Source organism: Hemitrygon akajei, chromosome 5, assembly GCF_048418815.1.
Source record: "Hemitrygon akajei chromosome 5, sHemAka1.3, whole genome shotgun sequence".
In the NCBI taxonomy this organism is placed as follows: Eukaryota; Metazoa; Chordata; class Chondrichthyes; order Myliobatiformes; family Dasyatidae; genus Hemitrygon; species Hemitrygon akajei.
Genome location: NC_133128.1, coordinates 63,751,409 through 63,777,459, shown reverse-complemented (window position 1 = coordinate 63,777,459; position 26,051 = coordinate 63,751,409). Strand labels below are relative to the sequence as shown.

At 39.8% G+C, this 26,051-nt stretch overlaps 1 protein-coding gene across 2 annotated transcripts in view; it reads right to left on the bottom strand.

The window, feature by feature from the left end:
• The window catches only part of LOC140727831 (interleukin-1 receptor accessory protein-like 1), a 1,400,327-nt gene that overhangs the window by 1,167,748 nt on the left and 206,528 nt on the right, over window positions 1-26,051 (bottom strand). The window lies entirely within an intron of this gene.

The window sequence follows — 26,051 nt, the reverse complement described above, 5'->3', positions numbered from 1 at the left end:
GTAAGTACTGATAACACTCCTGGATAAAACCTTTACATAGGTTAAGTACCCCTTATCCGAAATGCTTGGGGCTGGAAGTGTTCCAGATTTCGTATTTTTTTCAGAGTTTGGAATATGTAATGAGGCAGCTCGGGATCGCCATCATTTCCAACTCTGAATTTATATGCTACTGGTAAGCAGTCTTGTCTTACACTTGTTCATTGCACAACAGTAAAAATTGTTACATGCAATCTTGGCAAATTCATCTTTGAATTTCCCTGCTGCTTCATGATCAGCAAATGATTTAAAAATTCAATGTTGTGCCTTTTCTTAAATTTCTGAAACCAACCTGCTGAGTATTCACAATTACCCTTAACTTTCAGTTCTTCGTGATAGATGTTTGCTTGTTTCACGATCAGCATATTGTTAAGCAGCGTACGTACACCTTAATGCTGATGAATCCATTCATACAATACACAATCAAGATCTTCACTTTTTTGCTCAATGCAGGGTTTTTCTACTTCTTATTAACTTATTTTTATTACATATGGGGAGGTCGCTTCTCAGAAATGTCTGCGAAGTGCAGAAACCTGCACAATACAACCTGGGAACCTTCTGAGCACCTAGTGGGATCTTCCATCTGTGACACCACATCAACGCTCAAAAGAAAGTCAGATTTCGAAGATCCCTGGATTTTGGAATTTTGCATACTCTACCTGTATAACTAGCTTTTGAAGACAGCAATTTCAGGGAAAAGAACAGATATCAATGAAAATAGTCATTGTTTCAATATTCCTCATCATTTTGCATTTGAATTTTTTGGTACATTCTTTGGGAGAGCAAATGCTCTGAGGCTACTTGCTTCATGATATCAAAAAGCATTTATCTGTAATTAAGAAAATACATACACTTACTGTAACCATGTGCATCACAGCACACCTTGAACATTAATACTTTGGTGATTTATAATCTTTTGGCAATTATTATTTTAAATGACTCTTGACATAATGACCTTCAATACGAAGTGCTTCATTTTTCAATATTTATGCAAGCACTCTTCGGGCAGATGGGGCTCGACAGCCACGCTTGGCAGCTCATCTAAAAGGCGGCAAACTCTATCTCAAACCTCTGCTGCCTTGTGGCTATACCCACTCATGGGAAAGGCTTCGGGAATAAATCACCAGGTAATATCTCGAGCTGGAGTCCCTAAAGCAGTTCTGTGTTGAGTGCAATGTTGCTGGTGCCAAACTGAATTGGTCTCTGCTGTTCCTTTGGATTCATCAGCTGCGTGCAGAGGGTGAGCCTGCGGCATAGGCAACAGCTTGCTTTTCATATTGTACTGCCCAGGCTTGTGTACACATTGTAGACAACTAGGAAGTAATATCTATGGTTGACCCCAGCCAACGAAGAGCCTCTCTCTCTCACAAATATTTTATAGCAGTGAATAAGAATTATAACATTGATTGCTCATTCTTCTTCACCAATGAGAAGATGATGGTGAAGATCCTTTGTGAACTACAACAATCCTTTGGGTAAAGGATTTTTAGGGAGTAAGGCCTGTGATTTAGACCCAGCATTGATGTAAGATTTTCTATATTTTTTCTGAGTCAGGATACCATGCATCTTGGAAAGGAACCTGTAAAAGATGGTGACATTGTGACATTTTGTATATGTCACATACTGTAGTTACACTGTGCTAGTCACTGAAGAAGTGAAAGTTCAGGATGGTATTTGGACTACCAGTCAAGCAATTGTTTTGTTGTGGAAATTGTCAAGCTATGTCAGTTTTGTTGAAGCTCTAACAACACAGTTTGTTCGAGGAACATCATATTTTGTTGCAAAACACACAAAATGCTGGAGGAGCTCAGCAGTTCAAGCAGCATCTATGGAAATGAAAAATAGTCGAAGTTTCAGCCTGAGACCCTTCATCAGAACATATTTTGTTAATCTAACTTAATATGCTTCAGCAGTGTGTTGTGTCTTTTAATCTACTGCAGTGAAGTTCAGTGATGTTTTACACATTAGAACATTTTAATATTGTCCAATTAAGAAATAAAATTAGGCAGTTAAGAATAGATGTAAAAGACCTACAAGTTTACTTATGGAATCAAAAGGTTGCATTCATTATCTTATAAATAAGGTACATTTCTGGAAGAAATGCTCTGCATTTTGACCTACTTTGGACAGAAGGAAAATTTCTTACAACAACGAACAGTTAAGTAACATTGAAAGTTAACTACTATTGATTGACTTTAATGTCTCAGATCAAATATAAGCACATAATCCTGGTACAGAACTCAACTCAAAGCAACCAGTACCAAAGACAGTTGTCATCACTACTCAGAAAAATTGACAATAACAAATCCAAAATTTTTGTATGTGCATTCTTTAACTTGAAAACTCCCACGTTATTGTAAATGATCCCAAACTCTCCTTTGAAGCTGAATGAGCTGCTTGCAAAGTTCAAGATCAAAGAAATCAATCTGATTGAATTGTCTGAGCTTGTAATAAACCGGTCTTGTCTTGTATTGGTGAAAACATATTCTCCTCACTGACGATCGACACTGATGCACCTCAGGGGTGTGTGCTTAGCCCACTGCTCTACTCTCTGTATACACATGACTGTGTGGCTAGGCATAGCTCAAATACCATCTATAAATTTACTGACGATACAACCATTGTTGGTAGAATCTCAGGTGGTGATGAGAAGGCATACAGGAGTGAGATATGCCAACTAGTGGAGTGGTGCCGCAGCAACAACCTGGCACTCAATGTCAGTAAGACGAAAGAGCTGATTGTGGATTTCAGGAAGGGTAAGATGAAGGAACACATACCAATCCTCATAGAGGGATCAGAAGTAAAGAGAATGAGCAGCTTCAATTTCTTGCGTGTCAAGATTTCTGAGGATCTAACTTGGTCCCAACAGATTGATGTAGCTATAAAGGCGGCAAGACAGCGGCTATACTTCATTAAACATTTGAAGAGATTTGGCATGTCAACAGATACACTCAAAAACTTCTATAGTTGTACCGTGGAGAGCATTCTGACAGGCTGCATCACTGTCTGGTATGGAGGGGCTACTGCACAGGACTGAAAGAAGCTGCAGAAGGTTGTGAATCTAGTCAGCTCTGTTTTGGGTACTAGCCTACAAAGTACCCAGGACACCCTTAGGAAGCAGTGTCTCAGAAAGGCAGTGTCCATTATTAAGGATCTCCAGCACCCAGGGTCTCACTGTTCTCACTGTGACCATCAGGTAGGAGGTACAGAAGCCTGAAGGCACACACTCAGTGATTCAGGAACAATTTCTTCCCATCTGCCATCCGATTTCTACATGGACATTGAAGCATTGGACAGGACCTCAATTTTTTTCAATATACAGTATTTCTGTTTTTGCACGTTTTTTTAATCTATTCAATATATGTAATTAATTTACTTATTTATATATTATTATTATTATTTTTTTTTTCTCTCTGCTAGATTACGTATTGCATTGAACTGCTGCTGGTAAGGAAACAAATCACGTCACATGCCGGTGATAATAAACCTGATTCTGATTCTGAAATATTGTGAAAGATTGTTGCTCGCGGTCAAGGTGAGTTTTTAAATTACCTTCTCTGAGACACAATTACTGTTAAGCAAACTATCTGGCTCTATAAAGTCCATAAGGCTGTTGCTCTCTTAAGTAAATATTTCAGAATATGAGATACTTTAATTATCTAAATAAAGAGTTTCATGGTGGTGGCATCTGTCGGTCTCAAGAGACCATGGGTCTGTGCCTGGAGTTTCCAGGGCGCAGGCCTGGGCAGAGTTGTATGGGAGACCAGCAGTTGCCCAAGCTGCAGGCGTTCCCCTCTCCACGCCACCGATGTTGTCCAAGGGAAGGGCACTAGGACCCAAGCAGCTTGGCACCGGTGACGTCGCAGAGCAATGTGTTGTTAAGTGCCTTGCTCAAGGACACAAACACGCCGCCTCAGCTGAGGCTCGAACCAGTGACCTTCAGGTTACTAGTCTGATGCCTTGCCCACTGGACCACACGCCAATTTTATGACATTTCACTTTAATCATACACCCATATTGCTATCGTTAGTTGGTCTTTAACTGTATATATGATTTAAAAATTGAATTTTTCTCCTCCCTACTGGTTGGCTGAATTATAGTGACTGATTGTTCAGTCAGTTTGATGATACCACGACTGAAAAAAGCCAGTGTTCATTTAGGAGTGGCATGGTAGCGTAATGGTTGGCATGACACTATTAGAGCACCAGCTATTCAGGTTCAGTTCCTCTGCTGTCTCTAAAGAGTTTGCACGTTCTCCCAGTGACCACGACAAGTTTACCCTAGGCACTCCAGTTTCCTCCTACATCCCACAGATGGGCAAATAAGTACGTTAATTGGTCACATGGGTGTAATTGGGTGGCGTGGACATTAGGCCGGAAGGAGCTTTTGTATCTCTAAATAAGTAAGTAAATAAATAAACACAAGTTCTGCTGTTTAGAAGGACATGGCAAGATTTGAAAATTTAAAGAATCCTGTGAAGTCTTGTGTGGTTGGAAGGGGAGAGAGTGCTTCCTTTTTATGGAACAATGTAGAACTAAGATTCATGGTCAAAACATATGGGAATGCCAATGTAAAATCAAGGTGGAGTGTTTTGTTTTTCTCTCAGAGCCATGGACTTCCTTCCACAAAGGACAGTGGCAGCAGAGTATTTGAATATTTTTAACACATACGGTAATAATTTCTTGGTGTAGAGTGATGAAAGATTCCTGCGAGTGGGCTTGAATGTAGAACTGAGGTTCCAATCAGATCATCCGTGACTTTGTTAAATAGAGCATCAGGTGCATGGGTTGAGTGGCCCATTCAGAGACTAAAAAACACCCATGTTCTGTTCTGGAGGTCTTGGCTTAGGAAGAAATGCTGTCACTCACTGGCTGAAGGTTCATCCTGGAAATCTGCAGTTCTGCAAAAGTGCTATTTAAACAATTGATTCCATTTTCTCATCAAATGCAGTGATTCAGTAATTGTTAATGCAATTATACCTATTAACATAATCTCAGCAGGAATTACACTTTTTTTTCTATGATGCATAGTTCTATTTAAATTTTTTAATGTGTTCTGTGTATTTCAGGGTAATCAAAAAGTTAAGAAGAAACTGTTTCATCCTTAACTGCTTTGTCACACCGAATAGCATCTCACCACGTGCTTAACCTATTTCCCAAACTTTGATAAATTCACAACAGCTTCTAGCTTTTACTATGGAAAAAAATCCAAAATCTCTGGTCAAAATCTCATCGTAGTGTCTGCATAAAAGTTCAGGTGCTTGAATGATTAAATGAAATGTAAAACCCTTAAAATGTCATTCAGAATTTTATATGTTCAATAAGTGACCATTGGTGTTAAGAAACCTGCAATAGGAATTATAATTAAATGTAATCAGAATACGATCAGAATTTCAATGAAATTGGTGTTGGGTTATTTGGAAAATTCTGGAAGTTTTCACTGCGTCTTCCATGTCAAATTCTTGCTGAGCTCTCTCGTGTTCTTAGTAATTGTACTGAAACAATCTACAGGATTACAAATCTGGAGGAAATCTCCCAGATTTGTTTTGTTTATTATTTTTCTAACTTATAAATACCATTCTAGGTGCAGAAAACTGAACATTTTGCACACCTCTTTAAATGTAAACATCGTCCTCTTTACTCATCATTACAACACAAGCTACATACCTTGGTAGAGAGCAGAACGTCTTCTTTGTTTGGGTGTTGGCTCAATAACCTCTAATGCCCACTGAATTGTGTTAGATTTATCAGAGCACTGATTACTGATGATTGCTCATAAACCCTGGAGAAAGGTATAAGCCCAACTGAGAGAGGACAATACAAATTCTCCTAGTATGGAACGATACAGGGCAGGTGACATAAGATTGTTTAGGAGAACATTTTGCATCTATTGATCATAATGCCATTATTTTCAAGGTATTTATGGAAAAGAATATGCTTGTTCCTTGACTTGAGATTCTAAATTGGAGTAAGGCGAATTTTGGTAGTAGCAGAAAGGATGTGGCAAGAGTGAATTGGGACATGTTGTTTTCTGGTGAAGGTGTACCTGGCAAGTGGGAAGCCTTCAGAAGGGAAATTTTGGGAGTGCAGAGTTTGTGTATTCCTCTCAGAACAAAAAGCAAGGATAACAGGTTGTCTGAACCTTGGTTTTTGGGAGATATTGAGGGCCTGGTTAAGGAAAAAGAGGTACATTGCAGCTACAGGCAGAGAGGGACACATGAGGTACTTGAAGTATAAAAAATGCAAGAGAACACTTAAGAAGGAAATCAGGTCTAAAAGAAGACTCAAGTTTGCTCTAGTAGACAAGGTGAAGGAGAATTCAAAAGGCTTCTGCAGACATATTAAAAGCAAAAGGATAGCAAGGGACAAAATTGGACCTCTGGAAGATCAGAGTAGTAATCTATACATGAAGCCTAAAGAGAATGGGGGGGGGATCTTAAATAGAGTTTTTGCATCTGTATTTACTCCAGAGAGTCTACAGAGAACAGGCCATGCAGCAGGGAGTTCATGGACCCTATACAGATTACAGAGAAGCAGGCATTTGCTGAATTGAGGCAAATTAGGGTGAATAAATCCCCAGAGCCTGACAAGGTGTTCCCCTGGACCCTGTAGGAGGCTAGTGCAGAAATTTCAGGGGCCATAGCAGAAATATTTAAAACATCCATAACCATGGGTGAGGTGCCGCGGGATTGGAGGAGAGCCAATGTTGTTCCGTTGTTTAAGAAAGGCTGTAAGAATAAGCTAAAATCTTTTGGCTGTTAAGACTGCCATCAGTAGTGGGAAAGTTAATGGAAGGTATTCTAAAAGACCAGATATATAAGTATTTGGATAGACAGAGACTGATTAGGAATAATAACATGTCTTTGTGTATGGTAAATCATGTCTAATCATTTTAATAAATTTTTTTTATGAAGTTACCTCAAAAGTTGATGAAGGGAAGACAGTGAATGTTGTCTACATGGACTTTAGTAACGCCTTTGACAAAGTCCTGCAATGGGAGGTTGGTCAAGAAGTTTCAGTTGCTTGACATTCAAGATGAGGTAGTGAATTGGATTTGACATTGGCTTTATAGAAGAAGCTGACAGTGGTTGTAGATGTTTCACCTCTCTGACTGGAGATCTGTGATGACTGGTGTACCACTGGGATCAGTGCTGGGCCCATTGTTGTTTTTTATTTATATCAATGAACTGATTGATAATATGGTTAACAAGATTATTTGGTCATTTGGTCATTTGGTCAACAAATTTATGGATGACACCAAGATTAGGGGTGTAGAGGATAGCGAGGGAGACAATCAGAGCTTGCAGCGTGATCTGGACCGGCTGGAAAAACGGGCTGAAAAATGGCAGATCAAATTTAACGTAGATAAGTGAACGTACAGAGAACCAACCGGGGTAGCTGAGTGATGGGGCACTGCAGAATGTGGTAAAACAGAGGGATCTGGGAATACTGATCCACAATTCCTTGAAAGTGGCAGCATGGGTAGATAAGGTCATAAACAAAGCTTTTGGCACTTTGGCCTTCATAAATCAATGTAGTGAGCACAGTGGTTGGAATGTTATGTTGAAGTTGTATAAAGTCTTGCTGAAGCCAAATATGGAGCATTATGTGAAGTTTTAGTCACCTACCTACATAAAAGGATATAAATAAGATTGAAAGAATGCAGAGAAAATAAACAAGGATGTTGCCGGGACTTGAGGACCTGAGTTATAGGAAAAGATTGAATTGGGAAGAAAGTCCTAACCTATAGTGTAAAAGAATAAGGGAAGGTTTGATAGAGGTATACAAAATTATAAGGGGTGTTGATAAGGTAAATTCAAGCAGGATTTTTCCACTGAAGTTGGGTGAGATTAGAACTAGAGGTCATGGGTTAAGGGGGAAAGTTAAAAAGTGAAACGTTTAATGGGAACATGAGGGGGAACTTCTTCACTCAGAGCGTGCTGAGAGTGTGGAATGAACTGCCAGCATAAATGATGGATAAGGAAGGGGTCAATTTCAAGAACTATTCAAGAGAAGTTTGGATAGATACAAGGACGAGGGAGGTATGGAGGCCGATGGTCAGGGTGTAGGTCGATGGGACTTGGTAGGTTCAAGGTTCAGTCTAGACTAGATGGGCTGAAGGGCCTGATTTAGTGTTGTAGTGTTATATAACTCTATGACTCTTCTGTGAGCTGGAGCTCCACACATACAAGTACAGCCAGCAGGTGTACAGAAAAGCATTTCAACACATTCTGAAATTCATTGCCGGTGCACAGGATGAATATTGCATCTGACTTCCCGCTCTGCTATGAGACTCAACATGGAAACATTTGTGGTCTACAACATATTGAGCTGAGAGACCAGATGCACTTTATAATGAACTTATCTGGTCCACGCAGCTACTGTTGGCAAAGGCAAATTGAGCATGGCTCCATTCATCTGAATGGGATCATTGAGCTTCCCTGAGAACCTAAGTGAGGAGTCAAAGAGTCATATTATATGGAAACAGGCCATTTGGCCCAAATTCCCTATGCTGGCTATTGCCCAGTGAGCTAGCACCATCTGCCTGCATTTGGCCCATAGCTGTCTAAAGGCTTCCTATCCATGTACTTATATAGATGCCTTTAAGTGTTGCTAACATACCCCCAAAAGAGAAGGGAAACACTTTGTTAAATTGTATTTTAGTTAATGATATTTGCAGTTAATTTATAAAAGTTGAATGTGATTTTGAACCGTCATGTTTTGTTTTTACTTAATATACACTAGATGAATATGATTTATTTTTCTTAATTTTTATAATCAGTTAAAATGCTTCTCAACTGCTTCTAAATATCTTCATTTCTCTGAGGGCTTTAAAACAGAAAGGCCTTTGACAGGATAGGACGTCAGCAGGCTTCTAAACAGGGACTTGGTCTCTGAAGCTTGCAGCCTCTTTGCCACTTAAAGATTGCCCCAGCTCTCAGCACCGTGGTAGAGAGACCAAATGAATATCGGAAGCATCGTGGCCTTGGCAATTTATGCAGCCATGGTCACCCCACAAGAGGCAAACACCACATCACAATGGAGCAGAATTAGGCTGTTTGGCCCATTGAATCTGATCCTCCATTCCATCATGGCTGAATTATTATCCTTCTCAACCCCATTTCCAGTCTTTACACTTCAACTCATCTCACTGAGACTTCAATTCTGCCCTAACTTCTGCCTGTCCTTCCTCAGTCTCACTACACATGGCATCTACTTGTATACCAACTGTCCCATCCTCAGCCCTACTGCTCGGGTGTCTAACCCTCTGCTTAATTAATTTAAACGCTCCCCAACATATCCTGACCTCAAGGATATAGGTCCCCATCAGGTTCAGGTGTAACCTATCCTTTTTGTTCAGATCATCCATTCCCCAGAAGAGATTGCAATGATACAGAAATCTGAAACCCTGACCCCCATACCAATTCCTTAGTCACTCATTTATCTGCCAAATCATCCTATTCTTACCCTCACAGGCAGCAATCCAGAGATTGCCACCCTGGATAAAGAACAACGTGACCAAAGGCATAGTCCTGCAGACAGTTCACAAAACTACTTTTACTACTTCAACTTTCAAATATGATTCTGCTACTAAGTTTTTACATGCGATCAGAAACTGTGATTGATATTTTGAAGGTGTGCTTTCATTGATCAATCTGGTGCTTTGCTGTCTCCAAGGGAGTTCGGTGAGGTTTCGAGTGGTGTGTATGGCCTGGAGGCCAAGAAGCCTGGAGACGGGGTGCGAACCTATGATCGACTCCATTTCTGGCCAATCTCGCCGATTAAAACATAGAGCAAGATTGAAATCAATGAGCATGAGAGCAGAAGGTGAGTGGGTGTTCCGTGCTGTCTGCCTGCATTTGACTGGTCTCTTTCTCTCACTCGCTGCTCCCGGGGGAGGTTCCAGTCTCTCGCTCCATCTGGATTGATGCTGCTGGAGTCTTAGATCCTTGGCAAGGGGGAGTCGATGTGATTTGTGGATTGGACTCTGGTTCAGGCTTATGGTTATTCCTTGTTTATCGCTATTTTGTGCAATTTTGATCGGCTCTGCACCCTGAAGGAAATGAACAACACAGCACTAAATGAGACGGAACTGAACTAACTGGTCATTCCTAGACTGTATGGTTTTAATGTTTAATATTGTGTTTATCACTTTTTCTTTGCCGCATGCATGATGTATTCATTTTTGTGCGTTGGGTGTTTGATGTTTTCTTTAAAAGGGTTCCATGGTGCTTCTTTGTTTCACGGCTGTCTGCGGGAAGATGTATCTCAGGGTTGTATATGGCATACATACTTTGATAATAAATGTACTTTGATTTTGACTTTGGAGGTCCTGCTTTTCAGCTTTCTACATAACCCCCTACATCTCTCATTAGGGCATCATCCCTTTTCCTACTTATGTTGTTAGTACCAATATGTACCATGTCATCTGGCTGTTCACTCTCCCCCTTTAGAATGCTATGGACCTGTTCTGAGATATCCCCAAACCTGGCATCTGGGAAGCAGCTTACCATCCAGGTGTTCCTTTCATGTCCACAGAATCTCCTGCCTGCTCCTCTAACTATGGAATCCCCCATTATAACGCACTTCTCTCCTCCCCCTTCCCTTCCAAACCACACAGCCAGACTCAGTGCCAAAAACACAAGGCACAATCTGGCATAGCTAACCCAGTTCAATATAAATATGGTCACGATTTTCAATTAAAAGGGCTCAACTTGCCAAGGACAGAACAATGTATGATTATTATTAATTTCACAAAAGGATGCCCGCTGTTCAGAAAACAATGCAACATGCTCAGAATTATCTTACAGAGCTGATAGTTGAAGCAATTCTTTTTTTGCCTTGAATATTGGTTTGTAGGTGATGAGCTAAGAATATTCTGCTCACCTTCCTTTAAATGTTATGTTCATCAACAATGTTTATATTTTACTCAACAAATCAGATTAACTGTTAGCATAATAATGGCATATACATTTGTTTTCTTTTATTCCTTTAGAACAACAACCGCTTGTTTTATGGTCGAGGGTTTTCGACATAATTGTAATTTCAAGTATCATCACAGCATGTGATTAACAAAGTCTTTAGCGGTCTTTAGCACTTTTGAGTGTTAATATAGCTGGGAATCCCAATTTAATTTCAGCTCAATAATCTACCTAATGCTCAGCGGACATTTTGCTTTATTAAGAGTTTGTCAGATGTCAATGTCATAAATTTACTTATGAAGCCACCACGCAGCAGATCAGAAGCAAATATAACCTCCACAGCTTTGCCATCTACACTTTTCCAAAGATACCAAATGAGACTCAACAATTAAAGCAATCAGAAGGCTTATAAATATTTGTCATGTCAGACAGAATTCAAAAAACATGACGGTGCACTAATAGAGACAATGCGGCAAATGTCAAATTAAGATTTTATGTAGCATTGGATTTGGGTCCAAATCAGACTACATGTGAAAGTCATCTATGAAGAACTGCCAGAAAGCAGTCACATGCTAAAGGTACTTTAACACATCTGATCAGGAATTGAGGGATTTGACTCCTTTGGGCTTTGTTTTGGATAATCTTCCTTTGCATTTAATTTTATATTTCTTTACACATAAGACCGTAAGAGATATGAGCAGAACTAGATCATTTGGCCCGGAGTTGGCTCCGCCATTCTGTCATAGCTGATTTATTATTCCTCTCAACCCTATTCTCCTGCCTTCTCTCCATAATCTTTGACACCCTTCATAATCAAGAACTTACCAACCTCTGTCTTAAGTATACCCAATAACTATGCCATCCACAGCTATCTGTGGCAGAGACTTCCACAGATTCATCAATCTCTCGCTAAAGGAATTCCTTCTCACCTCTGTTTGACACTCTTCTATTCTGAGGCTGTGCCCTATTGTCCTAACTCTCCCTCTATTCGAAACATCCTCTGCACAACCACGTTAGCTGGACCTTTCAATATTTGTTAGGTTTCAATGCAATACATCTCATTCCTCTGAACTCCATTCAGCACAGGCCAGAGCCATGAAATGCTCCTCATAAATTAATCCTTTTTTTCCCCAGAAGCATTCTCTGGGCCCTCTCCAATGGCAACACATTTTTTCTTCGTTATGGTGCCTAAAACTGCTCACAATACCCTGTGTGTGATCTCAGCAACACCTTATAAAGCCTCAGCATTACATTTTTGCTTTTATATTCTACTGCACTTAAAATGAATGCTAACATTGCATTTGCCCTCCTTACCACTAACTCAACCTACAAGATAACCTTTAGGGAATCCAACAGTAGGACTCCAAAGTCACTTTGCATCTCTGATTTCTGGATCCAACCAAGTTCAGAAAATAGTCCATGCCTTTATTACTTCTACCAAAGTGCATGACCTTACACTTTGCCACACTGTATTCCATCTGCCACTTCTATACCCACTCTCTTCAACTATCCACGTCCTTCTGCAGTTCTCCTGCTTCGTCAAAGCTACCTGCACGTCCACCTGTCTTCAAATCATCCAGCAATTCTGTCATCCAGATCACTAACGTATAATGTGAAAAGCAGTGGACCCAATACAAATCCTGTAGAACACCACTTGTCACTGGCAGCCAATCAGAAAAGGTCTCTTTAATTCCCACTCTTTGTCTTCTGCCAGTCAGCCAGTCCAATCTTCAGCCAATGCAGTCAAGCTGATGTTTGGTAACTTAAAAGAACTGGATACTCAACTCAATCATAAGGACATCTCTGGAGCCATTCTGTTAGCTGCGATACCAGTGATGAAGGTGACGTTAAGAAATCATACCAGATTAAAGACCAGATAATGATTTGGCTATCCAGCAATTCTACAGCTCCTCTGCTCTCTGCAGTGGATGCCAGCTTGTTTCAGACCTCTGCACTCGTGTACTGCAGCGTGGAATAACAGAGTGAGCCTGAGGTCAGACAATAGTTTATCCAATCAACGCACAATATCTGAGACTCCATTGGAAGCTGGAGGCCAAGAGGTGGAGTATGGGCTATATAAGAGAGTGGGAGGGAGGAAAGGGACTTGTCTTGCTGTTGTTCTGTTGGTTTTGCTGAGCATTGTGTGCAAGCTAAGTTGTGTGGTGACATTTGTGGACTTTTCCAGCTCAACCTTAGCTGTTAACACAAACAATGCATTTTACCACATGTTACAATGTACATTGATAAATAATTGAATCTGAATCTTCTATGTAACAGTCTGACTCAGCACACAGTCTAGTGGCTCTTCCATGACCTGCTCAGCTGAGGGACTGGATATGCTTCATATCTGACCCTCGAAGCTGTACAGCAGCCATTAGGAGTGAATGCAACCTCCTTCATTTGAATGCTGCTATGCAGCTTCATCAAAAAAAGTAACTTTTGTGCCCCAGTTTACTTGTTAATATTATTGGTTTTATATTGAGAATGTAAAGAGGGTAAGGGGTACGTGTAGAAGGGGGGGACGAGGGGTAAGTGTAGCAAAGTATGCGTACAGGACTGGAGACAGTATGTAATTGGGGAAGCATAGGAGGACAGGGAACATGTAACTAAAATAGAGTACCAAACGGATATGGCAACCACAAAGAAAGGGGAACCTTGCCACCGCAAGACAATGTGTCTGGCAAAGTACCTGAGCTATATACCTATTTCGAGTGTTTTGCTTGCGTCCATACTTATTCCAAGTATTTCGCTTGTGTCTATACTTATTCCGAGTATTTCGCGTGCTTAGCTATGCAATAGCCAATCAATCGATGAATTTGAATCGGTAACCATATTTGCAAATGTAGTGCCCCGTTTTTGGGTATAAGTATGACCTCAGTGAACCGACAAGTTGGGAGTTGGCTACCTTACGCCCGAAGTGCATGGGGCTGCGAACTCCTCTCTGAATGAAAACCGTTTCAGAGGTAATTTCGTGTCTCTGGTGTTTTTTCCTCAACTGAGCAGGTTAATAATTTCAATTGAACAATATAGTTTACAGAAAAGTTGCAGATAATTCTGAAATGTATTCATAACATCTGATTATTAGAAATACTTTAATTTTATTTGAAATTATATGTTTTAAACTATTTCAAATCATCACAATCGATGGAATTATTTGGAAACCATGGAGAAGGCACAAGACAGCATAAGCTGTCAGCAGATCAATTGTTGGAGAGGGAAAGGGAGAGGTGAACCGTGGACATGCCTTAATTTCTGCCACTTGTACACGACTGTGCCTCAAAGACTGTCTGCAGCAGGTTAGAGGGAACCACACAGTCACAAAATACTCTGTATGGCACCAAGCACAATGTGAGAAGGGAAAGCAAGGCATTGGTTGGGATCTGTGCAATCTAACCGATGGACTTAACCTCGTAAGTTTAATATAATATTCTAAAAATAATAAAGAAAGTTCATTAATTGGATACATTAACTCTCCACTAATCCTGGCTGATCTGCAATGTAGCTCCAGCACTTTTGTTTTAATTTCAGATTTCCTGCACCTGCAATATTTTGCATTTTGAGATATTTTCTAAAAATAATTTCTCATCATCAATCTTAGTTTTTGGGTGAATTATTCTATTTCTATAATTTCACAGATGAGTAAATTGGTAACCACTCCAGGTCTTCCACTCTGCCACTCTGCCACTCTCCACCAGCCATCCATTCCAGTTGAGGAATGACTATTCTTTAAATGGCTTCACTCAATGAGAAATAAAGAAATATTCATCCTTTCTTCTCAACATCTTACTGGCATTTTTGTATGTGTCCATTACGCCAAACCTCCACAGCACTGTACTGTGGTAATCCACCGTCCTTTGCTGTTGACACCTTTATAGGCTGCACTTTAGTGAGGATCTCACTTATTTATACAGGATGGCCATCAAGATGTAAACATACTTACAGCATCATATAACGACACACACAAAATGCTGGTGGAACACAGCAGGCCAGGCAGCATCTATAGGGAGAAGCGCTGTCGACGTTTCGGGCCGAGACCCTTCGTCGACAGCATCATATACACTGTACAACTGAATTTCACAACGGAAAATAAATTTACCTTTAGGAAACATCATTCACAACCATGAGAAACCCTCAAAATACTTCACCACCAATGAAACTCACAAACTTACTAATTTTTGAAGAAAGAACCAGTGGATATGGTTTGTCTAGATTTTCAGAAGGCTCACATAAGAGGTGAGTGAACAAAACTGAAGCACAGAGTACTGGAGGATATATACTGGCATGGATTAAGACAATAGTAACTGAGTGGGAATAATCTCTTTTTGAGTAGAAGGATGACACAGTCATCAAGGCATGGGCTCCAGCTACTCATGTGTTCTGTTTGAAAGTGGGAACTGAATGTAATACAGTATTTCTAATTTTGCTTAAGTGAGGAGGACAGAAAGATGCTGGAAAGTGATGACTGGGCACACAATATGGTAGACACAATACACTGTAAATGAATGTGATGTTATCCACTTCGTGAGATACACAGAAAGAGCAGAATACTATTCAAATGATGAAATGATAATAGCTTTAGAACTTTCTGTCATCATAAACCAGTCATTGAACGGAAAACATGCCGGTTCAGCAAATAATTAGTACGACAAACAAGGACTTCCCCGATAAGAAGGAGGCATGCTTGGACATAGTGGCCTCTCTGCAAAGGTGAAATTGTCTGTCTTTTATGTATTTTTCATGATCACGTCACTGCTGGATATTAAGAACACCAAGTACTGCGAATTACATGATAGGGATGGAGGTGAACTTGCTGCACACCATGTTGCAGCCTGCTTCAGCTATCCAGGGAAGAAGTGTCAGTGGCAGAGCACACTCAGGGGCCATACTTTATAGTTACAGTAAAATTTAGAATATTGCTTAAAATACCAAGTTTTAGAATTCAGCCAGGATAACAGTCTGCTCTTCAACGTTGAGATCACCACTAGATAGCTAGGACTTCCTCGGCATATTGTAGGAGCATGCACCTGAAAGGAGAAAGATCTTGCCACAGAGTCTGGTAATTCTTTATGGAGAGATTCATTCAAGGTCAGCAACCAGCTCTGCTGATATTTATTAATCACATTGTCACATCTGAAAAGCAGTATCTCTCATAATGCAGCACACCTTTAACACACCATGGAATGTCTTGCCTGCAAACTCTCTCAAGTGTTATCTGAACTCAGACTACTGCATCGAACATCAGTATTGATATAGAAGGGTAATATTATTTATGCAATCAAATTCCTTTCACTGAAGAGTTGTAGAAGTTAACAAATACAATACACCAATCTCAAAAAAATCTATTATCACTAAGAGCAGCAAATAGGATTATAGCTTTAAAAAGCAACAGATTTCAGAGAATTGTTCTGCTCATTCTCAGATCCCTGAAGCTTGTAAACTCTCTTCCAAATTTTGAATTTTAAACTGTCAAACTGTCATTGCCTTTGACCAATTAAAATCTAACCCACAACACATTTCGCCACAAACCTATTCTTATGGTTTCACTGTCAATGAACCATTTAGTTGATTAAATATTTGGATCATTGCTCCGAGAAAGGTCCTCTGGAGGCCCTCACCCTTTAATAACATAATCACTTTAGTTATTAGGCTTTAACCTACAGTCAGCGGTATTTCACATTTCCTCACCTCTGGTCTACATGATTACAGACAGAATTCCCTTTCTCAGACCCATCAATGTCAGCTCACAGGAAGAAGACATCCCAACTCCGAATACCACATCTTCAGGCTTAGTTAACTGTCAAAACCCATGAAACTTTGCCTTGCTGTTCTAGGGTTCATTGATATTCACAGATGCTGTCTTGATCTTGAGTTTATGCATCCCTACTGTAAATCTCTGAGCTTCCACCAGGTATTCTACTTTTCTTCAACATCCCAAGCATGCGATAAAATTTACCTTTAATTATCCCTTAGTGTCAGCAAGTAGTTACAGAATCAAAAGGGAACTGATAGGCAACAAATGAGAACAAGTTACAGGAGTATAGAGAGATCGAGAGGGGTGAATGAATCTTCAGGGGTTGCCCTACTAAGAGCTGGCACAGATCTTAACAGCCTGTTGTACCCACCATAAGTAAATACGATCTTCCAAAGCTGCTGAATATCAGAGATATTCAGTAATAATTAAAAATTAAACTAAAAAATTCCCAGAAAGTAAAGCAAATTAATTACATTTAAGTCTACTCAAACTGAAAAACATAAATAATCTCATATTTACCTGGGATTACCATAGATATTCACTCCATTTAAATCTTTTTAATATTCCCACAATTACTCTAACCAGGGGCAGTTCAGTGAGAAGACTTCCAGATGAACTGTTAGGGAATTGCAGCAGTTCTGTTGCTGAATTTTGTGAGGAGTTGAATATTTGGCTCTGGGACGGTATTGCCCTTTGCACTTACTTTAAGTTTTTAAACCAACCTAAGCCAAAAAAAAACTCCAGGAGCAGTACTGTAACACATTGAGGAATAAACTTTATCATGTTAAAAAAAACAATTATAACATTTTCTGGTACAGAGATAAATGTCATTTCACAGATAAACTCTAATACGAACATAAAGCTGCAGTCAGAGTAACTGCAACCTAACCCTTCCTCTCACTCTCTGCAAACAATATTGTGGAAGCCATTCCTGAGACTTTGAATGGAAACTGCAGAATGACCCAGCACTGTGGCATAAAGTGGCTGCTGCATTGTGGATAGTACAATGTTCCAGAGTTTTTGATTTATGACAAAGCAGCTATACATGTCATTGTCTAAGAAAAATATATCCTCAAAGATCCACGATTCCTAGAAAATTTGGGAAATTAATTTTGTCTTTCTTCCTGAAGATATCTTTCATCAATCACCATACCTCTCATAATTTTGTATACCTCTATCAATTCTCACTTTGTTCTCCAAAGCTCCATGAAGAAAGTCCTAACCTATTGACTGTAGCTTTCACTATAACTCAAGTCCTCGTAAACTTTCTCTGTACTGTCTTAATCTTTTTGATTTCTTTTGTAGAGGTAGTTGATGGCCAGAACTGCACAAAATATTCCAAATGTGGCCTCACCATGCCTTACACAATTTCAACATAGCATCTCAACTCCTATACTCAATACTTAGATTTATGAACGCCAATGAGTCAAAAGATCTCTCAGAACTTTATCTACCTGTGATGTAAATTTCAAGGAATTATGGATCTGTATTCCCAGATCCCTATTTTCTTACACACTCCTAAACTGGTTTGTTCTCCCACTTGCCTGCATTAAATTCCATTCACCACTTTTTAACCATTTTTCCAGATCTCACAAGCTTTGATAGCTATCCTTGTTATTCAATATGATTCCAATCTTAGTGTCATCTGCAAATATGCGGATCCAGTTTATCATATTATCATTTAGATCATAGATACAGATCATAAATAACACTGGACCCAGTACCCACACCCGTTACCACCTCTAGTCACAGGCCTCCAGTCAGACAGGCACCATCTACTGCCACTCTCTGGCTTCTCCTGCCAACCCGGTGTTGAGTGCAATTTACTACCTCACTGTGAATGCCAAGGAATTGCACCTTCTTGACTAGCCTCTCATGAGGGACTTCATCAAAGTCCTTGCTAATGTCCAATGTACTTCCTTCATCAACTTTCCTGCTAACCCTCTTGAAAACCCCCTATAAAAGTGGTTAGACGTGATCAACCACATAAAAGTCATGGTGACTGTCCCTAATCCGGCCCTGACTATCCAAATACTTACATATCCTGTCCCTTAGAATACCCTCCAATAACTTACCCACTACTAATGTCAGTCTCACCAGCCTATAATGTCCTGGCTTATTCTTAGTGTCTTTATTGAACAACAGATCAACATTATCTATCTTCCAGTTCTCCAGCAACTCACCCATGCCTAAGGACATTATAGATAACTCTGCAAGGGCTCCTACATCTCTGCACTAGCCTACCACAAGGTCTGAGGGAAAACCTTGTCAGACTGTGGAGACTTTACCAGTGTAATTTGCCTCAAGACAGCAAGCCCCCTCCTCTTCTCTAATCTGCATATGGCTCTTGAACTCACTACTGCTTTGCCTTAGTTCTATAGACTGCTTCTCAAGTAAATATAGAAGCAATAAATCCATTTAAAGTCTCCCCCATCTTTCTCAGCTCCAGGCACTGAGAACCATGCTGATCTTCAAATGGTCCAATTCTGTCACTTGCTATCCTTTTGCTCTTAATATACACTCAGTGGCCACCTTATTACGTATAGGGGTGGAAACCAGTGTGGTCATCTGCTGCTGTAGCCCATCCCCTTCAAAATTCGATGTATTGTGTGCTCAGCGATGCTTGGTTGCACACTACTGTTGTAATGTGCAACTACTTGAGTTACTGTCAGCTTGAACTAGCCTGGACATTCTCCTCTCATCTCTCTCATTAACGAGGCATTTTCACCCACACAGCTGCCTCCCAATGGATTATTTTTTGTTTCTCACACCATCCTCTGTAAACTCTAGAGACTGTTGTGTGTGAAAATCCCAGGAGCTCAGCAGTTTCTGAGATACTCATACCACCCCTTCTGATGCCACCACCATTCCACAGTCAAAGTCACTTAGATCACAATTCTTCCACATTCTGGTGTTTGACCTGAACAACTAAACCTCTTGGCCATGTCTTCACATTTATACAGTAGGTACTGAGTTGCTGCTACATGATTGGGTGATTATATATTTTCATTAACAAGCAGGTGTACAGGTTACTAATAAAGTGGTCATTCAATGTATTTGAAAAAGCACTTGGGATTCTCCTCCACCTCGTCTGTTAGAGCAACCTCACACCTTCTGTTATCCCTCCTGAATTCCCTCTGAAGTGTTTTCTTGCATTTCTTCTACTCCTCAAGTGCCTCATTTGTTCCTTGCTGCCTGTAATTGCTGGGGACCTTCTTCATAACCAGAATCTCAATATCCCTCGAAAACCAAGATTTCATGCATCTATTAGGTTTGCATCTTATTCTAACAGGCACGTACAAACCACGTGTACTCAATATTTCACTTCTGAAGGTCTCCCACTTAACAAGCATTCCTTTGCCAGAAAACAACATATCCTAATTCACACCTGCCAGACCCTTTCCAATGCCATTTAAATTGGCCTTCCTCTTGTCCTATCATTCCGCATAATTATCTTGAAACTAACAGAATCATGATCAGCAGATCCAAAATGTTCCTCCACACACACTCCTGTCACCTGCCCTGTGACTCCATCTGCCTGTGTTGGAGAAGGCAGGGAGAGTGAGATGCATGCCAGTTCTGGGAGAAGGGGCATATGCACCCGCGCACGTACACACACACACATTTATAATGATATACTGAGAGCTTCAATTTACAAGGCTCACTGGGCAGCCAATTTATTAGATAGATACATTAAAAATAAAAGGGGTTTATCTACATTTGTTTCTTAAAATCTATTAACTAAATAAAGAATGGCACAGACTAGGAACCAACTGATTTGCTAGTACACGTGGGTATTCTAATCAGTTCATTCCCATTTCTTTATATTTTGAAAGACAATAAAGAAAGGGGAGAAATATAAAATATAGCTACAGACAGTTACTTTAGGAATGAATTAATATACCAAGATGAATAAGCAAGTGACAAAAGGAGAGCCCAAATCATAAACAATATGGCTGGAGATTGCTTCAGTGCAATGAATATGGAAGCTGCACCTTGGGGGGGGGTTCAGGGAAATCAGAGGTCTTATACAAGTCAAATGCTCTTGCGTCACTATCTATTTTAGAAACATTTCCAGAGACAGCAAGTGTACTGTATTGATATGAACAATAGATTACAGATGCCAAAACACATTTAGATCAAAGAACACATTTATATCATGGCAATCTATTTGTATGCGGGCAATAGAAAACATCTACATTCTTCAAGTACAGAGTGAAAATGAAAATGTATTTCCCCTCCAATTCTAGCATATTACTGCCAACATTTTGTCTCTCTCAAGGATTTCTAATTGTTCAGCATTTAAATTAGCATATTTAATAAATCCATCCCTGGGGATCACTCCTTAATTTCCATTGTTCACACACATCATTAAAGAAATATGCTTGGTATTAACAATCAACATCTGTTACCTGTACATGCAACCTGCCCTTATCCTCAATTTAGTGATGTTGCCTCAACCACGTGTTAGGCATATTTGCATGCATCTTGACAATATAACAGATGTTTGCGTCACAAAGATTACAAGTCGCTCCTATCAAAAAGGAAAACCATTCAGTCCATCCGTCCATTCATCATCAAAAATATTAATTTGGCTTCCCCTTTTACAGCTGCTGCTTAGTCATTTAAATATTTGTTTTTTTTTTTGTTTTTTTATTTCAAACTTCTGACACTGAGAAGCAGTTTCTTTAGTCTCCCTCATCTCAGGTTAATTGGCAACCAGAGTGGACACAATTACAGTAAGACTGCTTTTGACTTTTTCAAACAGTTTGAGTATGTAAAGCAACATCCTCTCAACTTAATTGGACACTGCACTGCATTGATTTTGCCTGTTAACTGTTCAGTCCAGTCAGACTACCAGGCCAAAAATCTAGTTTGGCAGCATTGATGCCAATGGAAGTGACAATCAAGAGTGATGAATAGCACAAGGCTGATTCAAAGTGCCTACTTTATACCATATGCTGAAGTAAAACTTAGATCCTTACATGTTTAGCTGAGTTAACTGGGAAATATTAATTGGAGAGCATTCTATCAGGTTTTTTTGAGAAAATACATACGGGTGAAAGAGAGTGAGATATGACCTTATAGAGGTATATAAAATCATGAGGGGTCACAGATAGGTTCAAGGTGTACAAGACTCTACAAGTTGCAGAGTTGGGAATCAAGAAGAAGAGGGTTAGGTTTAAGCTGAGAGAGAAGAAATTTGGTAGGAACCTATGGGACAACTTCTTTTCACCCAGAGAGCAGTTACTATTTGGAATAAGCTGCTGGACTAGTTTGAATGGGACTATTGGTGGGCATGGACCAATCAGAATGAAGGGCTTCTTTCCATGCTCCATGACTCTAAGTTTTATTTGCAGATAATAATGCAAAACAGTGGGAAACTAGCTTTATACTGTCAGGTTTTGAATGAAAGATTCCAAAAGGATATTTAGTCCTTAGACTAGAAATTCTGTTAGCTATCTTGTACAAAAGATTAATGATCACTTCAAAACCAAATGGTGATGTTAAACTTGGAACGTTAGTAGACATCTTAGTGATGCATGTACTATTGGCATTATTGGAGGGACAACAAGGGTCATACCTTCCAAACATAAATTACCTGGAGGTGTTAAGTTTATTTCAAAAACTAATTCAAAGATAAACAAAGTAAGTTACATTCTAAAACTTCATGCATACAAACATAAATATAGAGGATCTCATGTCATCTTGTAAAAATATATGTAAGACTGGCCATAAACTGTAAATCTCAATTCATCCCTTTTGTGACATCAACACACCTAAATGATCTTTAGTAATGGGTGAAAAATGGCCTTTCTACTCCTCCCAAGGCTCATCTAGCTATCTTCTTTATGAATCCACTTTTTTGGAAAGTATCATCTAAAATTAGGTTTGGAAATACACAACACTTACTGACAACTCCAAATGTCTGCTTCACAGGCCCAGTGAAAACTTGGATCCGGTTCTAACCATGCCAATGATATTGGAGGGAGTGGGGTTGAGGAGGTGGGGATTAGAACAGGAAGCACACACAAACTGGTGACGTTGGTTTTACTCAAAAAGTGTTGCATAACTGGATCCAGAACACAAATGATTGACCTTTGAATATGTTACCCTTTGAGAGCTCATTGGACCCACATACAGGACTGTATTAAATGCCATTGCTATACAGATGGGTCACCACATTGGCAAGAATTCCCACGGAGTTTGGCGGCTTTATTGTGGAGAGGTATGAGCAAAAATATAATGTGAGTCTCCGGCTGGTGAACTTCATTGCAGCCCAGGAAATAAAATAGAATAGTTTCACACATGTCTCATCTCAGCCCCTCCCAAAAATGCGATCTACAAGCTTTAACATTTAGTTTATCACATAATTCTGATAAAAGATTACTTGGAGATCTGTTTGTAATAACTTCCTCAGGCTGTTTTGCCAGTGGCATTTACAGATATAAAGAATGTCGTATCATGTATGAGCTAAGCAATATACAGCTAATTTTTATTACATTATTCACTAATCTTAAGTAGTAATAATTTTCTGAAAATCTAATTCAGTTGTACCATCAAGCAATCGCTCACCATTTCTAACAAATGTGTGTGTAGGCCTCCGTTAGTCTCAATAGTCCATGGATTTACACCTTGGAACGTTCCCAGGGTGCAAGCCTGGGCAATGTTTTTTTTATGGAAGACTGGCAGTTGCCCAAACCGGAAGTTTCCCCTCTCCACGCCACCAATGTTGTCCAAGGGAAGGGCATTAGGACCCATACAGCTTGGCGCCGGGGTCGTCGCAGAGCAATGCGTGGTAAAGTGCCTTGCTCAAGGACAGACACGCAGCCTCAGCCAAGGCTCGAACTAGCGACCTTCAGATCACTAGACGAACGCCTTAGCCACTTGGCCACGCACAACACTTCTAACAAATAGCAGAAAGCTGTATGACTGGGAATCAAACAAGCATGGTCTAAATTGCCTTTTGCAGGCAAACTTAGTTTCATCAAAAAGGCTGAGAGAAGAATTGAAAATCATTTTGATTAGCTACCCAAATGGAAAATAAATATATGCCATTGCAAAGGTTCCAGCTCAGTTCGATCCACCTTCTTCGGTGGACCCAATTTTGACCTGGGAACTAGACTTTCCATCTTAAATCTGGAGAAAAAACAGACATTGTTCCTTTTAAATTATACCACCAGTGAGTCATTTATCAAGGAGTCCAAAGGTTACAGTGAAGGAGGCTGCAGCACAAACACCTGGATCTGTCCAACAGTAAAACTGTGCTGTGAAGGTACAAGTAGTCAAACACATAATAAGGCAGCATAAAGGAGAAATTATTTTTCAGAACTATTTTTTCTATATCAAGTATAGATATAGAGTAGATATTGCAATTTGATAGATAAATGGGTACTCCACTGCTTTTGCTATCAATTTTAATAATGCATTATTCACATTGAAATGTCAGGTCATTAAAATCTTTTGGCTGGCAGTCTTTAATGAAATGCTGAACATTCCTTTCTAAGTAAAATACATATTACTTTGATGCTAATACATGGCAGCAATTTATGTCAAATAAACATGGAGGGCTAGACTATATTAGTTAAATGCCATTACACCAATCCTTCAATGCTGAATTCCAAAAAGGGTAAGTGTTCTTAAACATATAAACCAGCCTGGATAAACACTTATTCTAAAATCTCTTCAACATGTAATCAGGGTTGGACAGTGTGCCAGAAGAGAGGCTTTGCTGGTATCAGATTTGCATGCTTCATTGGTGATTCATGTTCATGACAGGTCTATCTGAAGGAGACAGCTCATACCACCCACTAACTTCCAATGATACCAATCCCTTTCAGTAATTTATTTTCCATTGCGATCACTGCTCTTTGTCACACTTTACATTGATGCAAATTGCAAGCGTTTCCTGCAACTTGCTGCAGTTACGTGGATGGCACATGAAGGTTTTACTGTCTGAGTACAGAGATTTCAAATACATAAAACAAAAAAGCTTGAAAAAAATGTCAAGCAACTCTAACCAGGGCCCGAGGTCACTATTCTTCACTAGGGCAGGGCATGTCTCTTATTGCTTGCTGTGATTGAATAAGCATTAACATTTTGCTGTTGGTAAAAAAAAAGTAATTGATGTCAACTCCAATATCTTTCAAGAGAGTGCAGCTGTCCATCTGTAGATAAATTACTGCTCCAGCAGTCCCCATCAAGTATCCACTTTGTGGGTTTTGGAAAGATGTCCAGCTTTTAATAAATTAAATAAAGACAAACTTGGATGATCTCTGACAACCTTGTTATCAAAATACCAAAAAGCACTTCAAATGATCAATTACAGTTGCACTGCAGTTATTCTTGCGTAAGCAAACACAGAGCTGTAGGAAGCGAATACTGTTTCAAACTACAGAAGATAATGTCGATGCCCTGGTTACATCACACTGGTCCACTCCTCAGACCGAACATATTCGTACATCCTGTCCATATTTAATCTAGTGTGCACTCAGAAATCCAGTATCCCTGGCACAGATCATTCCAGAGTTCAGTGACATGGCCTGATTGTGACAACACATTATAGCTGTCTAAACCCACCCACTCCTCTGCTCTCCTCCTCTTTGGTAGTCCTAGCTACTGTTCTTAAGGGGTTTCTACTTCACTTCCAGCAAAGATGTAGTGTTAAGAGCAAGGGCAGTATGATGAATCGCTGAGATATAGTCCCATAATAATGAAAAAATAGACACTGTATGATTTGGACGTCAAAAGTGTTCATTTTTAAGAAAGAACATATTCTTAAAATTTGCATAGACAGATGAAATCCATTTGCTATTTCCAATTTAAGAAAAACACCCTGAAAAGTTACCTTTATTTCTCTGTCCATAGATTAGGGGTTCCCAACCTTTTTTATGAGGGGTGACTAACCTATCGAATGGTGAATGGCCTTGATACACTAGATGTGGAAAGGATATTTCCTATGGTAGGAGAATCTAGGACTAAAGGACACAGCCGCCAAATAGAGGGCCCATTCTTTTAGAACAGAGATGAGGAGGAATTTCTTTAGCCAGGAGTGCTGAATCTATGCAATTCTTTCCCACAGGCAGCTGTGGAGGCCAAGTCTTTATGCAAATTTAAGGCACAGGTTGATAGATTCTTGATTGCTCAGGACATGAAGGGAGACAGAGAGAAGGCAGGAGATTGGGGCTGAGAGGAAAGTTGGATCAGCCATGATGAAATGGTCAAGCAGACTCAATGGGCCAAATGGCCTAATTCTGCTCCTATATCTTATGGTCTTATGCCAAGGAGCCTTACCATTAATCAATGGTCCATGGAACCCAGGTTGAGAAGCTCTGCCATAGA